Raw genomic sequence first — 19666 nt, 5'->3', positions numbered from 1 at the left:
GGTCTGTAGTTCTCCTTGGTCTGTAGTTCTGTCACCCCTGTGCACACCCCGCAAATGCTTTGACCGTAGTGCAGCTGTCTCATGGGGAGAGAAAGAACTTTCATTTCCTGAGAATGGGTTACTTGCCAAGCTGAACATGCCTAATTCTCAATAAAGCCCTGGGAAGTTCCAGGAAGAGTTGCAGAGGGAGGCTCAGGTCACCCAGCACATGGTGGGGCTGGAAACCCCGGGCTCTTTGACTACCACGCCCAACAACAATTTTTCCAAGTGTGGTCATATCCAAAAGGGGTCCTTCAGATAATCTCAAAGATGAACACTTACTGCAATCACTATTTCAATTATATTAAAAATGTAAGTAGCATGTCAACCCCTTCTAGGGTAATACAAATAAACTACAAGTAAAAAAAACTAATCAACAAAAACATTAAGAAATAATAGTGTAAATTAGATATAAGGCAAAAGTAAGCTGGTAGGGTTTGGTTCTAGAGCATAGGGCTGCTATCCTAGCTACTGAGGTACCTCCTGCGTTTGCAGTCATTACTTGTTAGGGGTTTTCACACTTTGACTTCCCGCTTTTCACTTTTCCATTCTGTGTCGGGGGATAGATTGTGTTTGGACTTAACGGGGTATGTGAATGTTGGGCGTGGGGAAGGATCCACCCTCACTGGGGTCTGACCCTTAGGAGAGTAGGCGTGTGGACTCTGGGCCTTTGGCCTGGAGTGTCTATTGATCAGAGCTGTCGGGTTCGGCCATTTCACCCACACCTCTAGGCTGGCCCTGCTGAGAGGGAGAGAGAGTCACAACTCCCACTCAAGGAGAGACTTCCCTGCTGGGGAGGGGACGGCCTGAGGCCCGCCCCACCCATATTCCCAGGCCCTGGCTCTGGTTAGCATGGACTTATTCTACAATACGGAGGAGTGGGGCACAGAGTCCTAAACTGGCGCCCCAACAGAAGGCAGTGGTGGGGACCGGAGATTGTAGGACTGGAGATGGTAGGGGCTGCTGATGTAAGCCCCTTTTGCGTCGCAGTGTTCCCTGCCATGAAGAGTTGCCGCCAGTCACAAACCCTTCCCCGGGGGCTCCCCGAATGTGGGACTCCTTCTGGCCTGGGGTGCGTGAGCGGGACTCAGGGCTCGCCTGGTCTGGAGAAGAGACTCGCCGCCATCTACCCCGGGAACTGCAGACTCTGGGTTTGGGATAAAGCGTCCCCTACCCGCAAGCTCGGTTTGTGCGCTACTGTGCAATCTGTCTTTTGCCTGCAGACGCCTAGCCGCTAGCCCTGCGCGGGTCTCGGAATGTCCAGGGGTCCCTACTGGGGATCACAATCCGGCGAAATGTCGCATTTGCCACCACCTATCACGACTGCGTAATCGGCTTTCAGCCGCAGACGCTCAGATCCTGCAGCACCCGGGGGGATCCTTGTAGGAACCTGCTGCCACTGGATGCACTGAGCGATTGCTTCGCGGGTGTCACGCACCAGACGCCGTGCCGGGAGCGCCAGGAAGGGGGTACGCGCCCCAACCCCGGCCGGGGGAGGGCGCACTCTGGCTCCTCTCTGCGTTTTGAGCCTCCCCTCCCCCGCCAGGCCTATCGCAAAAGGCACCCCCATCGCAGAGCACCATGTGTTGTGCTTCTACTCAGCTCGGTGGCGAGCTGGGCCCCAGCATGCGCATCTGGAAAGCGGGGGAGATTACCCTGGAGCTCGGGTGGAGACGGCGTGGGCTGACTTGATGTAAGACGACACCCACGGAGCCAGACCCGTTCTAGGGACTTGGCGGGTTCCTCTCCCTCCCCAGTGAGATCCGTCGTTCTTGCAGCAATTAGGGGAGGGAAAAAAAGACCCACAGTATCACGTTTGGAGAGGGTTAGGAAGATGGCTCTCGAGTTCCAGGCCGCCCTGGTGGCTAGACATTGGTGTAGTTTGTGCCTGGCCTCGGTTTCCTTATCTGTAAACTGGGAAGAAGGCCCAAGTTATGAGGCCTGTGACTGTAGAATGGCTGAAGGCACTGGTGCACTCGCAGCCGGTCTTTCTGGGGTCCAGCTTCCCGAAGGATTGGGCAGCCCCGGGGCGACCCCCTCTGGAGCTACCCGGAGACCGTGCGACCGGGTTCTGCGCCCCAGCGGGCGACTGAGCACCCAGCGGAGCGCAAGGGCGGGGCCCGCGCGGGCCGGAGACGCCCGTTCGCTGTCGGCCAACCAGCGCCTGTCTCTGAACAGCCAATGAACACGCGCCTTACAGCCAAGGCCGGGTCGGGAGCGAGGCTGCGGCGAGTGCGGCGCTGACAGAGACGCGCGCGCGCGCGATCGCGCTCGGACCCCGGCCGCTGCCGCCATCACCGCCACCCGCCCAGTCGCCCCTCAGCCGCTTCCCCTCGCCATGGAGGCGAGGCCGCCGCCGCCGCCGCCGCGGGGCTCGGAGCCGCGGGCCGGGCGGCGGCCCTGAGGGCGAGTGGCGGCCCGAAACGCCGCCGCGGAGCCGAGGCGGAGCCGCTGTCCTCGTCCCCAGCGGTCCCGCCCAACGCCCGACTCTGTGAGTGTTCGCGGCCGCTGCGCCCGGGTGGGCTCCGGAAGGGGGGGCGGCTCCCGGGGGCGGTGGGAGGGGTCCCGGGCTAGAGCCCGGAGCCCGGAGCCCGAAGCCCGAAGCCCGAAGCCCGAAGCCCGAAGTCCTCTTTTCCGGGTAGAAGCCTGCGGGCGCCTGCAGTTTGATTGTGCATCCTTGCGGGTCCGTCGCGGGGAGGGGGTCCCCGGAAACGTGCCGGCCCGGGCGCCGACCCCTCGCGACTGCCCAGGAACTTTGCGTGCGTCCTCCTGGGACCAGGCCAGGGCACTGCCAGAGTTCATTCTCAGAGAAGAAACTTAGAACGGCGAGAACAGAATTTGCTCAGGTCCATTTAATGGGAGGAAAGAGGAAAACTCTTGGCATGAGAAAATTTGCTTTTGCAGTGACCAACTTTTCTTTCCCTTCAAGTCCACCTCCCTCGGTCCCCCGGCCCGTCTCCCAGGCCCCTCTCCTTGCCGCCCTCTCCCAACTGTTGAGGCTGTTTAAGAAGGGAAATAAGGGCTGAGAGCTGCCCAGAATTCAGAATAGGCCAATTGAGAACGCAGGTCCCCTCCCTTTTTACTTTCGGTAAATAAAAAAATTTTTTGGAAGAAATTAGTTACTAATTATATCTCCTGAAGATTAAAAAAAAATAGCAGAGCTGAGTCCTGTCTTGAGGGTTTCGTTTTTATTTTTGAGATCACTGATGATATTTGTAAGACAGGAAAAGAAGAATGTGCAAATCCACCCTCTGCAGGGTGAACGCCATCAGAAGCCTTTGCTCAGGAGAGGGATTCCGGCTCTAGAACCAGTCACATCACCCTGGAGATGGCTTCGTTTGCCACCTGCTAGCTGTGCAGGCAGCCTGAGAAACAGAAGATGGTGGGCGAGAGGAGGACTGACTAGGAAAGGGCGAACATCTTCCTGCCTGGCCACTCCTTTCAGAAACACAGATCTGATGCTGTCACTTGTTTACTTAAAAACTCCCTCGCTTTTCTTTTTCCCATGGGATGAATGAAGCCTAAAATGCCTTATCAAGTCATACAAAGCCCTTGACAATCTTGCCTCAGTTTACTCCTTTACTTTTAGCCTAATCTAATCCTTCAGTTCTCCTTCCCCTCATCCCGCTTGCTGGCTAGTATTCAGGGCTGCTTGACTGCCCCCTCACATGTTGGGATGTTTTTGTTTTATGTGATCCTCTTTCTTTCCCACCTGTACCTGCCAAGCTCCACTTTTTCTTTTAAAGTTCTTCTCATTTGAGAAGCTTCTTGCGGGCAGGAGCTGTGTCTTGCCCACCTTTCTATCTCCCATGGTGGGAGAATTCTTCCTCCAAGTTGTCTTGTAGATTCTTTCCAATCTCTTCTCTCTTATGCCTAGGCTCTGTTTGTTTCCCGGTATCCACTTCCCAAGAGATTTTTTCGTGTTTTGAAGGCCTGCTTGGAGTACATACCCAAGACTTTTAGTATTTCTGATTCCCCACTTCCCCATGTCCATCCCACCCAGCCCCCATAAGCAGTCAGCAGGTGCGAACTGGTAGGTCCCATATCCCACTGGCCTCCAAAAAACTGTCTCTGAAAGACTAAAAGCCCTTCAGTCTCTTTTCACCTCTGCCTGCTCAAAGTGGCCTGGCTGATACCGTGCATTGTAAGGCATGGTGGGGTCCCGGGGCCTGTTCTCTGTTTAGCCACTTAACATCTGGGTGAAATACAGAACCAGAAAAACCACCCCTCTGGCTTAAGTACATTCATGTGCCTTCCCTTTGCCAGGTGAATTGCTTGGGATACAAAAGTGAAGAAGTCAGTCCTTACCTTTGAGGAACTCAGAGTCTAATGTAGGACAGGTGGATATAAATACATCACAGGTGCTATAAGATTGTAATAATAGCTATTTTTTATTTGCCTTGTGACAAGCTATGTAATGTTTTCCATGAATTCCCTCAGTCTTTTCAACAGTCATAAAAGGGCTTATTCCTGCTCTACAGGGTTGGAAACTGAGGCCAAACAGTGGGCAAATGAGGGAATAGTCAAGATTTGAATTTTGGCGGTGTATTTGCAGAGCCTCTGCCAGGCTGTGTAGGGAGCATCCCCTGCCTGGGTGATTTGGGAAAGCTTTCCTGGGATGGGGGGCTTTCGGATCATGAAGGATGCATAGGAGTTTGTGCGTGGTGGACTGCACACATAGGCAAGAGGGAGCAGCACAAGCAAACTTGGTGGTGGAAGGAATCCACTGTCCTTGGGGAGGAGGGAAGAGGTTAATCATAGCTGGATCAGGTAAGGACAATGGAGAGCTACTAGAGGATTTAAAGGAGGTCAGGGACTTGGGCTGAAAGAGTTTTGGAAAGATTTGGGGGCAGTATAGGGCCAATGCAGATGCCCCTGCAATATAGGAGGCACTGGTTGGGTCTGACAGAGGTAGAATCACAGCCTCTTAGACCCATAGGAAGGTGTAGAGAGAATCCTGCTCAATTTTGGGAAAAGATAATTAATGCAGATGAGAGAAAAATTCAAAAGTTCTAGCAATACAAAAGAGTATATAGAGAAAAATGTCCCTCCTACCCTGGCCCCAAGTCTCCTGTCTCCCTAACCTCCTCCCCAGAGATGGCTGAAGTTTTCAGTTTATATGGCCTTCCATAGACACTGTTCCTTTATAAATATGTGCCTGCTTATTCATACTCCTCCCACCATGGGACGTACCACTCACAGCTTACTGGGTTTTTTTACTTAACGTATTTAGAAAATCATTCTATTATCAACATATATAGAGAGTTATTTGTTCTTTCTGTTGACATTCTTTTACTTATTTAGTTGTATGGCTGTACTGTAACATCTTTGGATTAAATATTTGTTTCCAGGTTCTTCTGTTACAGCAATGAATGTCCTTGTACATACTGTGTTATGTGCTCATTTGCAAAGTTATCTGAACAATATGCTTTTAGAAGTGGAATTACTGGGTCAAGGGATATGTCTGCGTTTTTGATTTGCAGACATGGAGCCAAACTGCCACCCCTTTTTGGGGGGTTGTACCAATTTATCCTCTCCCCCAAAGTGTATAGCTGGATAGATGATCTTCAGAGAATTCAGGAGGATCAACTACAATGCTTTTTCAGCTATTATATGCCTACTTTTCCTCCACAAATCCTCCCCCACCCTATGCGATTCTAGCCAGTTTCTTTGAATTTACAGAGGGAGATGTTGAGGCTCAGAAGGATAAAAGTAACTTGTGCAAGATGATCAGTGCGGGTGGTGGTGGGTTTTTTGTTTTGTATTTTTGCACCCCTCATGTTTGTATTTGCCAGCACCTTTCATTGGAGGTGCTCAGTGTCAGTTTGTAAACATTATTGCATTATTTTTCTCCATTTTCACATGGAAAAAAATGAGATGCAGGTGAAGTTTGAGTTATGAGAGGGAAACTGACCAAATATAGAATCTTGTCATTTTACTTCCAGTGCAGTAATAAATGTTTCCAAATGACAAAGCTGAAGAAATGTTTTTTGTTTGTTTGTTTTTTGAGATGGAGTTTTGCTCTTGTTGCCCAGGCTGGAATGCAGTGGCGCTATCTTGGCTCACGCAACTTTCGCCTCCCGGGTTCAAGCGATTCTCCTGCCTCAGTCTCCCGAGTAGCTGGGATTACAGGCATGTGTCACCATACCTGGCTAATTTTGTATTTTTAGTAAAGACGGGGTTTCTCCATGTTGGTAAGGCTGGTCTCGAACTCCTGACCTCACGTGATCCGCCAGTCTTGGCCTCCCAAAGTGCTGGGATTACAGGCATGAGCCACCGTGCCCGGTGAAGAAATGGTTTTTAAGTGAGTCTGAGTACAACAAAGATAGGAATAATATAACACTAACTTAATAAAACTGATCAGCAGGCCCAAAAATAGCCCAACATTAAAATTTATTTTAATGTATTCTCTATGGAAAAGAGAATCCATTAAATGTAAAACTGTATTTATTTTACTCTAAATTCACATCCATTTGTGTCAGTGTACAAGACATAATTTTTCAGTAGCAGTCAGTACATATAGAATATGATTTTTGAATTCTTGAATAGCATAAAATATTTTATGTTTACTTATTTAAGTATTTGTTCATTTAAAATCACAGGCTGGGTGCTGTGGCTCACACCTGTAATCCCAGCACTTTGGGAGGCCAAGGCGGGTGGATCATGAGGTCAAGAGATCAAGACCATCCTGGCCAACATGGTGAATGAAACTCCATTTCTACTAAAAATACAAAAATTAGCTGGGTGTGGTGGCACGTGCATGTAATCCCAGCTACTCGGGAGGCTAAGGCATGAGAATCACTTGAACCCAGGAGGCGGAGGTTGCAGTGAGCCAAGATCTTGCCACTGTACTCCAGCCTGGCAACAGAGCGAGACTCGGTCTCAAAAAAAAAAAAAAAAATCACAATATAGTATTCCATGCATCGACAGCTGTAGTTTTTTTTATTTGTTTTTTGAAACAGGGTCTCACTCTGCCACCCTGGCTGGAGTGCAGTGGCATGATCACAGCTCACTGCAGCCTTGACCTCCTGGGCTAAATGATCTTCCCATCTCAGCCACCCGAACAGCTGGGACTGCACAGGTCTGTGCCACCACAACCAGCTAATTTTTTTATTTTTTGTAGAGACATTTTCATGTTGCCCAGGCTGGTCTTGAACTCCTGGACTCAAGTGATCCACCCGCCTTGGCCTCCCAAAGTGCTGGGATTACAGATGTGAGCCACCACTCTCAGCCAACAGCTGTAGTTGGTGCAATCCTTTTTATTCTTTTCTTTTTTTTTTTTTTTTTTTTTTTACCTTTTTGCTATTATAAATGGTACTTTTATACCCCTTGTTCAAATACTTCTTTTGGATTATTTCCTTGGACTCTTACTCCCAACCTGGGCTCACCAAGTCAGAGGATACAGTTTCAGTGCCTAATTACAATCTGGAAAGGTTGAACTAGTTTCCAACACTATCAGCAATTTATGGGGCCATTTCTTGACAACCCATCTAGTGCTATTACAAAGAAATGTAATGATACCTTGAATTAGGTTTAATTTACATTGCTTTGGAAAAAGAGACCAGTAGCTAATTTAGATTTTTTGAAAGAAGTACAGTGCTGTGATATAGATTATCTCCAAGATTTATGTAACTAAAGCCAACTTGTGGTTGAAGAAAGATTTGGTTGATGAGATTGAAATATTGTGGATGTTTAGAATAGGATCATAGCAGTATGAAATATAAGACTAGATGCTGTTCAGTTGGGAATACCAGGCATTGTGCCGGAAGCTGGGGACACTCCAGAGTAACATGGATGTGATGTCTGTCCTCATGACACTTTTAGGTTAGTGCAGTAGACAGACATTAAAATCACCTATGGTAATTATAGATGTGATGAAAGGGGAAGAATAGGGTGTCTTGGGAGTTCCAGAGAAGTTCAGCAGCTAAACAACATTTGCAGTTAAACATTTATGAAGGCCCTGAGCTGAGAAGGGATTTGGTAGCTCAGGGCAGCGCTTTGCTAACTTGAATGTGCTCATGAACCATCTGGGAATCTTGTTAAAATGCCAAGTCCTGAATCAGTAGGTCTGGGGTGGGACTTGGGATTCTGTGTTACTAACCTGCTCCTGGGTGAGGCAGGTGCTGCTGGTGGGTGGATCACACTTGGCGTAGCAAGGCCTAATTGAGAGCTTGGTGAGCACCTAAAACTGGCTGACCATGGTGAGCAGGAAGGGGCAGGTGGCTTGCAGTGACAGAGTAATTCTCTGCCTAGGCTGCACTTTAGATTCACCTGGGGAACTTAGAAAAATCAGGGTTGCAAATGCCCCACCCACAGGCATTTTGATTTAATTGGTCTCAGTTGGGGCCTGAGAATGTGTATACAGTCATGCACAGTATAACGATGTTTCCATCAAGCAGAGACTGCATATACAACAGTGGTCCCATAAGATTATAATCCATAATTTTACTATACCTTTTCTATTTTTAGATATGTTTAAATACACAAATACTTATTGTGTTAGTTACTTACAGTATTCAGTACAGTAACATGCTCTACAGGTTTGTAGCCTAGGAGCAGTAGGCTATACAATATAGTCTAGATATGTAGCAAGCTGTACCATCTCATTTTGTGTAAGTACCCTTTATGATGTTTGCAGAATTACGAAATCACATCAGGACTCATCCTCAGAATGTATTCCCATTGTTAAGTGATGCATACCTGTGTATATATTTTAACTCCCCAGGTGATTCTAATGTGTAGCCAGGCTTGAGAACTGGAGACTAAGGGCAGTGTTGAGACTAGAGAATGGCAAGGGGCAGAGTTGAGGGCCCTGTATGGCATGCAAGGATTTTGGATTCTATCCTGAAGGCAGAGCTAAATCTTTGAAGGATTTTTAAGCAGGAGAGTGAACTGATCTGATTTGCAATTGTTAAAAAGTTCGCTGTGGCTGTAGTCCAGAGCAGTAGTTTTCAAATTGAGGTAGATAAGACGATCCAGGGGAACTGGAAGAAAATTTAGAACTTTTTATAGTTTTTATCTAAAAGATAAGATAAAACATTTAATTTAGGAATTGTCTCTGGCATCTTCTTGGGTCTATAGGTCAAACAGTTAATGTGTTAACTGTAGAACTTTGGGTGTCCTGAAGGAAAAGACTGAATTCTGCAGTGAGCAGAGACATATTTATACATTTGTTCTCCATGTATTGCAACATGTTGTTAACAGTTTATATTAACCAGTTTTCATTGAACTAGCCTTTACAAAATGGACATGCAGAGAAACCAGTGATTGAAGAAAATACTAATAATACAAGCACAAGCAAACAAGATGTCAGAGCTGACACTAGTCCAACTCCTGTGATGAATGCTTGGTGAGCTATTCAAATAAGTCAGCTCTTACTAAATTGGAAAGTATCAGGAAATTTATAAGAAACATGGACTTTCATGCTCTGACATTAATAGGAATCTTGCTTTAAGATTCCTTTTAATCATATGTAGAACTCAGCTGCACGGTGGCTCACACCCATAATCCCACTGTTTTGGGAGCCTGAGGTGCAGGCGGCCAGGAGCTCAAGACAAACCTGGGCAACACAGCGAGACCCCATCTCTACCAAAAATAAAAAATTAGCCGTGTGGTGTCACATGCCTGTAGTCCCACTTACTTGGGAGGCTGAGGCAGAGGATTGCTTGAACCCAGGAGTTCAAGGCTGCGTTGAGCCGTGATTGCACCACTGTACTCCAGCCTGGGGGACAGAGGGAGACTCTGTGTCTCAAAAAAAAAAAAAAAAAGGAGGACCGCGTAGTGACTCACACCTGTAATCCCAGCACTTTGGGAAGCCAAGGTGGGTGGATCACAAGGTCAAGAGATCGAGACCATCCTGGCCAACATAGTGAAACCCCATCTCTACTAAAAATACAAGAATTCGCCGGGGGTGGTGGTGTGTGCCTCTGGGTAATCTCAGCTACTCAGGAGGCTGAGGCAGGAGAATCATCTGAGCCCAGGAGGCGGAGTTTGCAGTGAGCCGAGATCTCACCACTGCACTCAAGCCTGGGTGACAGAGCAAGACTCTTGTCTCCAAAAAAAAAAGTATGTAAAACCTTGAGATATTAAATAATAAAATATGAGGCTGTCCACCACTATGAAGACATTTGAAAACCAAAAATTTGGAACATAAAGAGAACCTCTACATTTTTTTTGCAGTGATGTTTAAAGATAAAGGATATTCCATCAGATGCTTTACAAAATTTTGCTAACTTCAATGATTAAAATTTATATTTTGAGGGTTTTTTGTTTTTAAGAGACAGGGTCTCACTCTGTTGCCCAGGCTGGAGTACAGTGGCACAATGATAGCTCACTGCAGCGTTGAACTCCTGGGCTCAAGTGATCTTCCCACCTTGGCCTTCCAAAGCTCTGGGACTACACATGTGAACCACCATGCCTGGCCAGTTTTTAAGTTTATTGTTATTGTAAAAGACAAAACGGGGCTGGGTGCAGTGTCTCATGCATGTAATCCCAGCACTTTGGGAGGCTGAGGTGGACGGATTACCTGAGGTCAGGAGTTTGAAACCAGCCTGGCCAACATGGCAAAACCCTGTCTCTACTAAAAACACAGAAATTAGCCAGGTATGGTGGGCACGCCTGTAGTCCCAGCTACCCGGGAGGCTGAGGCAGCAGAATCACTTGAACCTGGGAGGCGGAGATTGCAGTGAGCTGAGGTTGCGCCACTGTACTCCAGCCTGGGAGACAGAGCGAGACTGTTTCAGGGGGAAAAAAAAAAAAGACAAAAAAACACGTACCCTTGGCAGATTCTTCCTGCCCCACCCGCAAAAGGCCCACTTAAACAAAAAACAGACTGATGTACTACATAGAAAATAATTTTGTCAGGAAATCAAAATACCATTGGAAGATGTATAGAAAACATTGCTGAATATGTGAACAAACAATATTAGAACAAATTTTGCAGTGTGGGAAGTTTGGTATACGGTTATAAAAGTACAGAAGCTTCTAGCATGTCTCAGTATTGCTAGATTCTCTTTTTTTTCTTTTCTTTCCTTTTTTTTTTTTTTTTTTGAGACAGTTTTGTTCTGTCACCCAGGCTGGAGTGCAGTGGCACCATCATGGTTCACTGCAGCATTGACCTCCCAGTCTCAAGTGATCATCCTAACTCAGCCTCCCAAGTAGCCGGGACCACAGGCATGCACCACCATACCTATTTTTTTTATTTTTTATTTTTAGGAGAGATGAGGTCTCACTATGTTGCCCAGGCTGGCCTCGAACTCCTGGCTCAAGCAATCCACCTGCCAAAAGACCTCCCAAAGTGCTAGGATTACAGGCATGAGCCACCGTGCCAACTGTGCCAGGCCTAGATTACCTTTTAATAGTTACATCCAAGAATAAGGACCACTTCTTTTGTGAGTGACTAGAGGAAAGTTGTACTGGAGAAGACATATTCTTAATAGTAAATGATTGCCTTCATAAGAACATTACTATATGGAATAATAGAGTGAATGTAAATTAATGGAACAGCTGCTTTGACTGAACAGGAGAATGAAATTCATTCATTACTTCTCTATGGGCAGGCTGTTGAGTCCTCTTATTTGTTAATTATCTTGTGGTAGAGTTGTTGATGAGTTTTGCATTTTTCTTTTTTTAAAAAAATGCCAACTTTTTGTTATGATAAGAGGCTACAGTTTGAGTAATCCTAATATGAAATCCAAAAGGCTCCCAAATCCAAAACTTTTTTTTTTTTTTTTTGAGACAGGTTCTCACTCTGTATGTAGCCCAGGCTGGAGTGCAGTGGCATGATCATGGCTCATTGCAGCCTTGACCTCCTGGGCCTGGGTGATCCTCCCACCTCAGCCTCCTGAGTAGCTGGGACTACAGGCATGCACCACCATGCCCAGCTAATTTTGCAACCGGTAGGAATAATGCAAATATTACAAAATCTGAAAAATACCTGAAATCTGAAACACTTCTGGTCCCAAGCATTTCAGATAAGGAATACTCAACCTGAACCTAGCAAATATCATTTGAAAAAATAATATCTTAATCTGTCTCTTCAAGTAAAAGTATTATTTAAATAGTGAATGAGAAAGGAACTACTTTTCTTAGAAAGAAATGTGCAATGGTAGAGCATTTTCCTCGTTGTAATTTTTTTTACACGTAATCATTATAAGCTATAACTTACATATTATAAAATTCTCCCTTTTAAAGTGTATAGTTCTGTGGTTTTTAGTGTATGCATTGAGTTGTGCAGCTTTTGCCACTGTCTAGTTTAAGAACATTTCATCACCCCAACAAGAGACCCTGCACCTGTTAGCCTCACTTCTCATTCTCTCCTCCCTCTAGTTCCTGGCAACTACTAATCTTCCTGTTTCTTTGGATTTGCTTATTCTGGACATTTCATATAAATGAAATCATACAATATGTGACCTTTTGTAGCTGGCTTCTTTTACTTAGCATAATGTTTCTGGGGTTCAGAAGTACCATGTATCAGTACCATGTATCAGTACTTCATGAAGTACCATGTATCAGTACTTCATTCCTTCTTATGGCTGAATAATATTCCATTATATTGATATACGACATTTGGCTAACTGGTTCATCAATTAATGGACATTTATTTGTTTCTACTTTTTGGCTTTATGAATAATGCTGCTATGAATATTCATGTATAAATTTTTGTGGTCATAGGTTTTAATTTCTCTTGGATATATATATATACACCTAGGAGTAGGATTGCTGGGTTAAATGGTGACTAACTTTGAGGGGCTGTCAAACTGTTTTCTAAAGTGACTACCCATTCCCAGTAGCAACTCACAAGGGTTCCAGCAGCAATTCAATAGGGGTCCAGTTTCTCCCAGCAATGCTTAGGGGTCCCAGTGTCTCCCATCTTTGCCAACATTTGTTACTCTCTTTTTGATTATAGCCATCTTAGTGGGTGTGAAGTTGTATCTCATTGTGGTTATTATTTGCATTTCCATGATGATTTGTGATGTGCATCTTTTCATGTGCTGTTGGCCGTTCGTGTATGTTCTTTGGGGAAGTGTCTATTCAGATACTTGGCTCATTTTAAAATTTAGTTAATGCTCTTTTTATTATTGAGTTACTTATATATTTTTAGTTATAAGTCCCATATCAGATATACGATTTGTAAATATTTTTTCCCATCTGTGGGTTGTGTGTTCAGGTTTTTGCGTGGACATACCCTTTTGGATAGATCTAGGAGTGGAATTGCTGAGTCAAATGGTAACTATGTTTTTTTGTTTTGTTTTGTTTTGTTTTTTTTGAGACGGAGTCTCGCTCTCTCGCCCAGGCTGGAGTGCAGTGGCACGATTTTGGCTCACTGCAAGCTCCGCCTCCCGGGTTCACGCCATTCTCCTGCCTCAGCCTCCCTAGTAGCTGGGACTACAGGCTCCCGCCACCACGTCCGGCTAATTTTTTGTATTTTTAGTAGAGACGGGATTTCACAGTGTTAGCCAGGATGGTCTCGACCTCGTGATCTGCCCGCCTCGGCCTCCCAAAGTGCTGGGATTACAGGCGCAAGCCACTGCACCCGGTTTGAGGAACCACTAACTTTGTTGAGGAACAAAAAGAAAGCCTGCACCTTTTTACAATCCCAGCAACAGCGTATGAGTGTATCAGTTTCTCCATATCCTTGTCAACACTTGTTATTGTTTGTTTTAACTGTAGCCATCCTAGTAGGTGTAAAGTGGTATTGCATTATGTTTTAATTTGCATTTCCTTAATGACTCATGATCTCACTGTGATTTTGTTGCATCTATAAAATTCTCATAATTTTACACATGAAAAACTTAGAAACAATTTTGTAACCTGATAAAAATCTCCAAATGTGTTTCTAAAAACATTTCCAGATGATCTAATGAAATAAAGAATCTAGGCATTGATCACCAGTGGCTGTTAAAACCATTAGGGAACTTTATAATAAAGGGATCAGTCTGACAATCTTCTGATCAATCATAACATCTCTAAAATTGGGACAACCAAATCTTATATTCTTTCTATGTGATACTGGGAAGAACATATCATTCATGAAGTAGTCTTGCTTGCCCCAACAAACAGAGTCAAACCTTCCTCTGATTAGTGTAGATCTGATTACCGGTTTATAGGATACAATTGGCAAATTTAGAATGTGAAGAATATTATAGGACAAATGAACCCATTTACTTCAAATGAATGGCAAGAAAAAAAAAGTAGACGAACTGCTACAGATTAAAAAAGACTTGAGGCTGGGCATGGTGGCCCACGCCTGTAATCCCAGCACTTTGGGAGGCCGAGGTGGGCGGATCATGAGGTCAGGAGTTCAAGAACAGCCTGACCAACATGGTGAAACACCGTCTCTACTAAAAATACAAAAATTAGCCGGACATGGTGGCGCGCACCTATAATCCCAGCTACTCGGGAGGCTGAGGCAGGAGAATTGCTTGAACCCGGGAGGCGGAGGTTGCAGTGAGATCATGCCACCGCACTCCACCGTGGGCAACAGAGCAAGACTCTGTCTTGGAAAAAATAAAAAAGACTTGAAACATATTAATTGAACATAAGTATAGATCTTGTTTGGATCCTGTTTCATGCAAACCAACTGTAAAAAGTTACTTATGAGCCCATTGGGAGTAATTTAAATTTGAAAACCACTTGTATATTAGATGATTTTTAAACAATTTTAATTTTTTAAAGGTATTATTATAGTAGTATGGTTACATTAAAAAGAAAGACTCCTTTCTCTTACAGATAAGTACTGAAGTATTTTGGATGAAATGATGTTGATATCTGGAATTTGCTTTAAAATAATTCAGCATGTTTGGAGGATTACAGACAAGACAAGAATTGCCATACGTTGATAATTATTGAAGCTGGATAATAGGTATATAAGAGTTTATTATAGTATTTTCTCTACTGTTGTATATGTTTGAGAATTCCCATAGTAAAAAATTAAAAGAGAAACCACTGTAAGGGAAGAGTTTTAGTGAATTTCAAGTCCATTTGTTAGAAATAGAAAAATGTGGCCGGGCACGGTGACTCACACCAGTAATCCCAGCACTTTGGGAGGCCGAGGTGGGCGGATCACCTGAGGTTGGGAGTTCAAGACTAGCCTGACCAACATGGAGAAACCCCGTCTCTACGAAAAAAAAAAAAAATACAAAATTAGCTGGGCATGGTGGTGCATACCTGTAATCCCAGCTATTCGGGAGGCTGAGGCAGGAGAATTGCTTTAACCCGGGAGGTGGAGGTTGCCCTGAGCCGAGATCGCACCATTGTACTCCAGCCTGGGCAACAAGAGTGAAACTCTGTCTCAAAAAAAAAAAAGGAAAAGAAAAAAAAGAAAAAGAAATAAACAAATGTAGTATCTTTGATTAATTTTCAAAAGTATATCACAGAAGATGGATATTTGCTAGCCATATTTAAAAGGAAATATTTGTATAATGGGGGTGAAAAAATGATTATCACAATTTAGTAAACACAGTCATAGTGCTTCTTCCTTTGGATTCATGTTTCTTTTTGGTTATAATAGCGTTAAAACCAAGGATTGACTTGGAATCAGACTTTTAAATTGCTCTATCATAAAATATTAAAATGAGATTTTTCAAACATAATGAGAAATATTTAATCATATGGATCACACTAAAATATTTTTAAGATGGGTTTTATGTTACTATTTTAATTGATGGGAGTACTATTATTGTGATCATTATTTATTTCATTTGAAATGTTTTGTAGTATTTATAGGTATTAGTACCTGCGTTCTGTTTATAAATGAACATGTGTTGGGGATGTATACTCTTACTTATTGGTGGATGTGCAGTCAAAAGGTTTGTCACTTATTTATTGGTGGATGTGCAGTAAAAGGTTTGTTTGTGGAGAATGGACTGGGCAGGGTACAGAGACTTATTTGGTGTTTATTAGAGCAAATGTGGCCAGTGATGATGGTGCTCTGGATTGGCTTAGGGTGGGAGGAGTGGTGATAGGGATGGAGATGCATGGACAAGTATGATTTAAGCAGTAGAGGCATTAGGGTTCTAGATTTCTGGCTTTTTGGAAGAGATGATTGCTAGTTAATGAACTGAGCTTTTGTGTGTGGGAAGAAGTTGAAACCTGGCCCCTGTGAATTGTGCAAGTAGTTCTTAAATATTGATTGACAAATAGCTTAACAAGCAACTAGTTTTCAAATATTGGTTGACAAGTGGCTTATTACAATATTGTAAATGCATTGATACTACCATTAATAAAGAGAATGTCTTCTTTTGATAATGTTAGCAGCACTGTTACCAGAGCAGTGTGGGATAGTTCCAGGACTTTTACTGTCTAAAAGGAACTGGAGGCCCAAGCTTTTACGGGGATACTTCTGCTCTCCTAGTCCCCATGTCCCCAGTGATGTGAATGTCCCTGACTCAGTGCCTCTGCTCACGCTGTCTGTGAGATCACTGCCTTCCAGTGCCTCTTACCTCTTGGGCCTGCCCACTTTGTTAACAGGGACAGATTTCACAGTGATTTCCAGCCAGTATTTCTCTCTCCCCAGTTTGGGGTGTTAGCTAGAATGGTCCCTCAAAGCCCTCAAACACAGATGAGAAATAGAAGAACCTCAAGGAGACTATACCTGGGCTAAGTTCTTGCCACCAGCTGGTGGAAGACAAAGAAAACCCCTTTTCTTCCTGTATTTCATGCCCAGTGAGCAGTAGTGCCATCAGCAGCAGTTGTGAACCCCTAAATCAGTGATTCCCAATATGACTGACATGGTGGGGAAGACGTAAGTTTGAAAATGCATTTTCAGGCTAGGTGTGGTGGCTCACGCCTGTAATCCTAGCACTTTCGGAGGCCAACATAGGAGGATCACTTGAGCCCAGGAGTTTGAGACCAGCCTGGGCAACATAGTGAGACCCTGCTTCTACAGAAGAATAAAAGCTAGCCAGGTGTAATGGCATGCACCCATAGTCCTAGCTACTTGGGAGGCTGAGGTGGGAGGATTGCTTAAGCCCAGGAGGTCAAGGCTGCAGTGAACATACCACAGCACTCCAGCCTGGGCAACAGAGTGAGACCCCTGTCTCAAAAAGAAAAAGCATTTAAAAAAAAAAAAAGGTTTGTTAGTGTTTGTCTCAAAATTTTGCTTAATTTAAAATTATGTATATATTTGAATAATATGTGTGCATGTTAATAGTTCTAAAAGTATATATAGTATATATAGTAAAAGGTAGTTTTCTCTCCCCCTGCCTTCCAGCTTTCCCTTTCCATAGGCATCCACAAGTACTATGAGCAATACTTGTGAAACCATCCTGAAATACTACATGCCCATAAAATGTAAGTTACTTAAGTTTGGTATTTCAAGTAACAATAAGGGAAGACAGGAGAGTTATATGTTTATCAAAAGGGGTGAATGTTATAGCAGATTGAGATGAGATGTTCTTACCTTTGGGTGGGATCTTAAGTGGAGCTCAATTCAGTTTCCCCAATGTTAGTGGGAGAGATTACTTAAACCATCCATACTTATCCAGTTGTACTTGGTAAGTTTTCAAAGGTTCTACTTTGAAGAGGGCTTTTGTTGAGCAAGTAGTGGTTAATAGAGCAGCTCAGTTATATGTGTCAAGTTTTTTGATGTGGGAAAAGGGCTTTTGTGTACAGAAGGACTATTTTAAAATTATTTGGGCTTTAAATTAATATGTATTAAAGTGGTAAATTTAAAACCCAGTTTTCTTTTAGTCTTGTTATTGTACTTGTAAGCGTAGGCATTTTGTATAGAAATAAGAACAGTAATTTTCACCTACTTGTCAATTAAGTTAATATAAGTTTAACAGATTTAATTGCTCCAGGCCCCTTACTTAGTGAATTAAATTTCCTTAGATGTTTAAAATACATTTACACAGTCAGTCTGTCAGGCACAGTCAGTCCTTGACAGGTCAGAGTTACCACCTTAAACAGAATCTTCTTAAGCTCTTGGGCAGTCTGTGATACTAAGAAATTAAATTTGTAAATGTAGTAAAACAGGTTTCGGTTAAGACTTCCAATTCTTTTCATTAGCTGAATCTGAATTACCAACATTTAAAAAACACATATCCTAAACTTAACGCAAAAGTACTAGTAGTACCATGAGTTTGATATACCATACCTCATTTTATTGCTCATGTCTTTTCTTTCTGGGGTTGTGATGCCACTTACCCAATTAAGGAGGACAGTTTTATCATCTCAGAAAGCCATGGTTATCAGATTAAAAATACAGAATCATGATACAGTTATTATTGGTCAGAGATTTGAGACTGGGAAAGGGAACTAAGGGCTCTGTGTTTCCAGGATAATTCTACTCAAGAGATGCTGTGCCCTTCCTTATGTTAAGAGTCCTGAATGTGACATCAAAGGGGGAATCCATGTTCAGAGTTTGTTTTGCAACCCCCCCATACCTTTTTTTGAGACAGAGTCTTGGTAGGTTGTCCATGCTGGTGTGCAGTGGTGCAATCACGGCTCACTGCAGCCTTGACCTCCTGGGCTCAAGCAATCCTCCTGTCTCAGCCTCCTGAGTAAGTAGCTGGGACCACAGGTGTACATCATCATGCCCAGCTAATTTTTTGATTTTTTTTTTTTTTTTTTTTTTTTGTAGAGATGAGGCCTCACTAAGAGCCTAGGATGATCTCAAATTCCTGGACTCAAACAGTCCTCACGCCTCAGCCTGCCCAAGTGCTGGGATTATAGGCATAAGCCACCATGCCTGGCCTTTTCTTCAAAAATAACCATTCAATCAATTTTTTTTTCCTGGTCAAATTGGATTTTGTGTTTCTTTTATATATTCCTTGTCAGGCCCTACAGTTATTTTAATTTTGGGTGTTGGATGGACTAGGGTTCATATTCCATGCGTGCCATGCTTTTTGTGAACTTGGGCAAAATACTTAGCTCTTCTGAGACTCACTTTTGTCACCTAGTAAATGGGTTCAGCTGTAGTACTCTATGTATTTGTTTGTTTTAAGCATTAGATAGAGTGTGGTAAATGCTTAGCACAGTTCTTAGCACATAGTAAATCTTTAATAAATGTTAGAAAATATAATGATCTTGATTCTCTGTCTTCCCTCCCTAGTAGTTGATTTGGGGCACAGTGTAGCATTATTTGAATTATCACAGAATAACTTTTTACCTGTCTGATTTTAACAGGGGAGAGTGTGAAAAGGATGGGAGAGGGAAGAGAGAAAAACGCTGAGCAAATGTGATCAACTTTACAGTCTTTATTCCCTGAACTATCTTTCCGTGAGTTATGTGACACATTCTCCTGGTTTTCCTCTTTCTATCTTTGTGGCCACTCCTCAGTTCCCTAGGCCCCTCTTCTTTGACCACTCCTTGTTTGAGTTACCAAAGATTCCATCTCTGGCCTTCTTGTATTGATTCTACACGTTCTTCCTGGAAGCACATGTCCATGGTTTCAGCTTCCTTGCTAATTAGGAGAAACTTTGTCCTCAGAACCCATCTGGATGACAGCCAACAGCCTACTGGTCTCCATTGGGCTATCTCCCAGGTACCTACAACAGTCTCAGAAGTGACTCATCTTCCTTTTCAGTGTGTTATTTTTATAATCTCTATCTTGATGAATGGCACAACACAGTGACCCAAACTGGAAACTTGGATGTTGTTCATCTGGTTGGTAATCTGTTCCTAT

General features: G+C 43.7%; 2 protein-coding genes across 2 annotated transcripts in view; both read left to right on the top strand.

The window, feature by feature from the left end:
• Positions 1–19666, top strand: part of VPS16 (VPS16 core subunit of CORVET and HOPS complexes) — an 83779-nt gene that overhangs the window by 30011 nt on the left and 34102 nt on the right. The window contains exons 25-26 of the mRNA XM_009233421.3: positions 14770–14902; positions 17252–17331. The gene's annotated coding sequence lies outside the window, so the exon portion shown is untranslated. The remainder of the gene's footprint in view (positions 1–14769; positions 14903–17251; positions 17332–19666) is intronic.
• Positions 2420–19666, top strand: part of PTPRA (protein tyrosine phosphatase receptor type A) — a 167720-nt gene continuing 150473 nt past the window's right edge. The window contains exon 1 of the mRNA XM_054542099.2: positions 2420–2530. The gene's annotated coding sequence lies outside the window, so the exon portion shown is untranslated. The remainder of the gene's footprint in view (positions 2531–19666) is intronic.

Source organism: Pongo abelii, chromosome 21 (genome assembly GCF_028885655.2).
Source record: "Pongo abelii isolate AG06213 chromosome 21, NHGRI_mPonAbe1-v2.0_pri, whole genome shotgun sequence".
NCBI classification, from domain to species: Eukaryota; Metazoa; Chordata; class Mammalia; order Primates; family Hominidae; genus Pongo; species Pongo abelii.
This window is presented reverse-complemented; position numbering and strand designations above follow the sequence as displayed.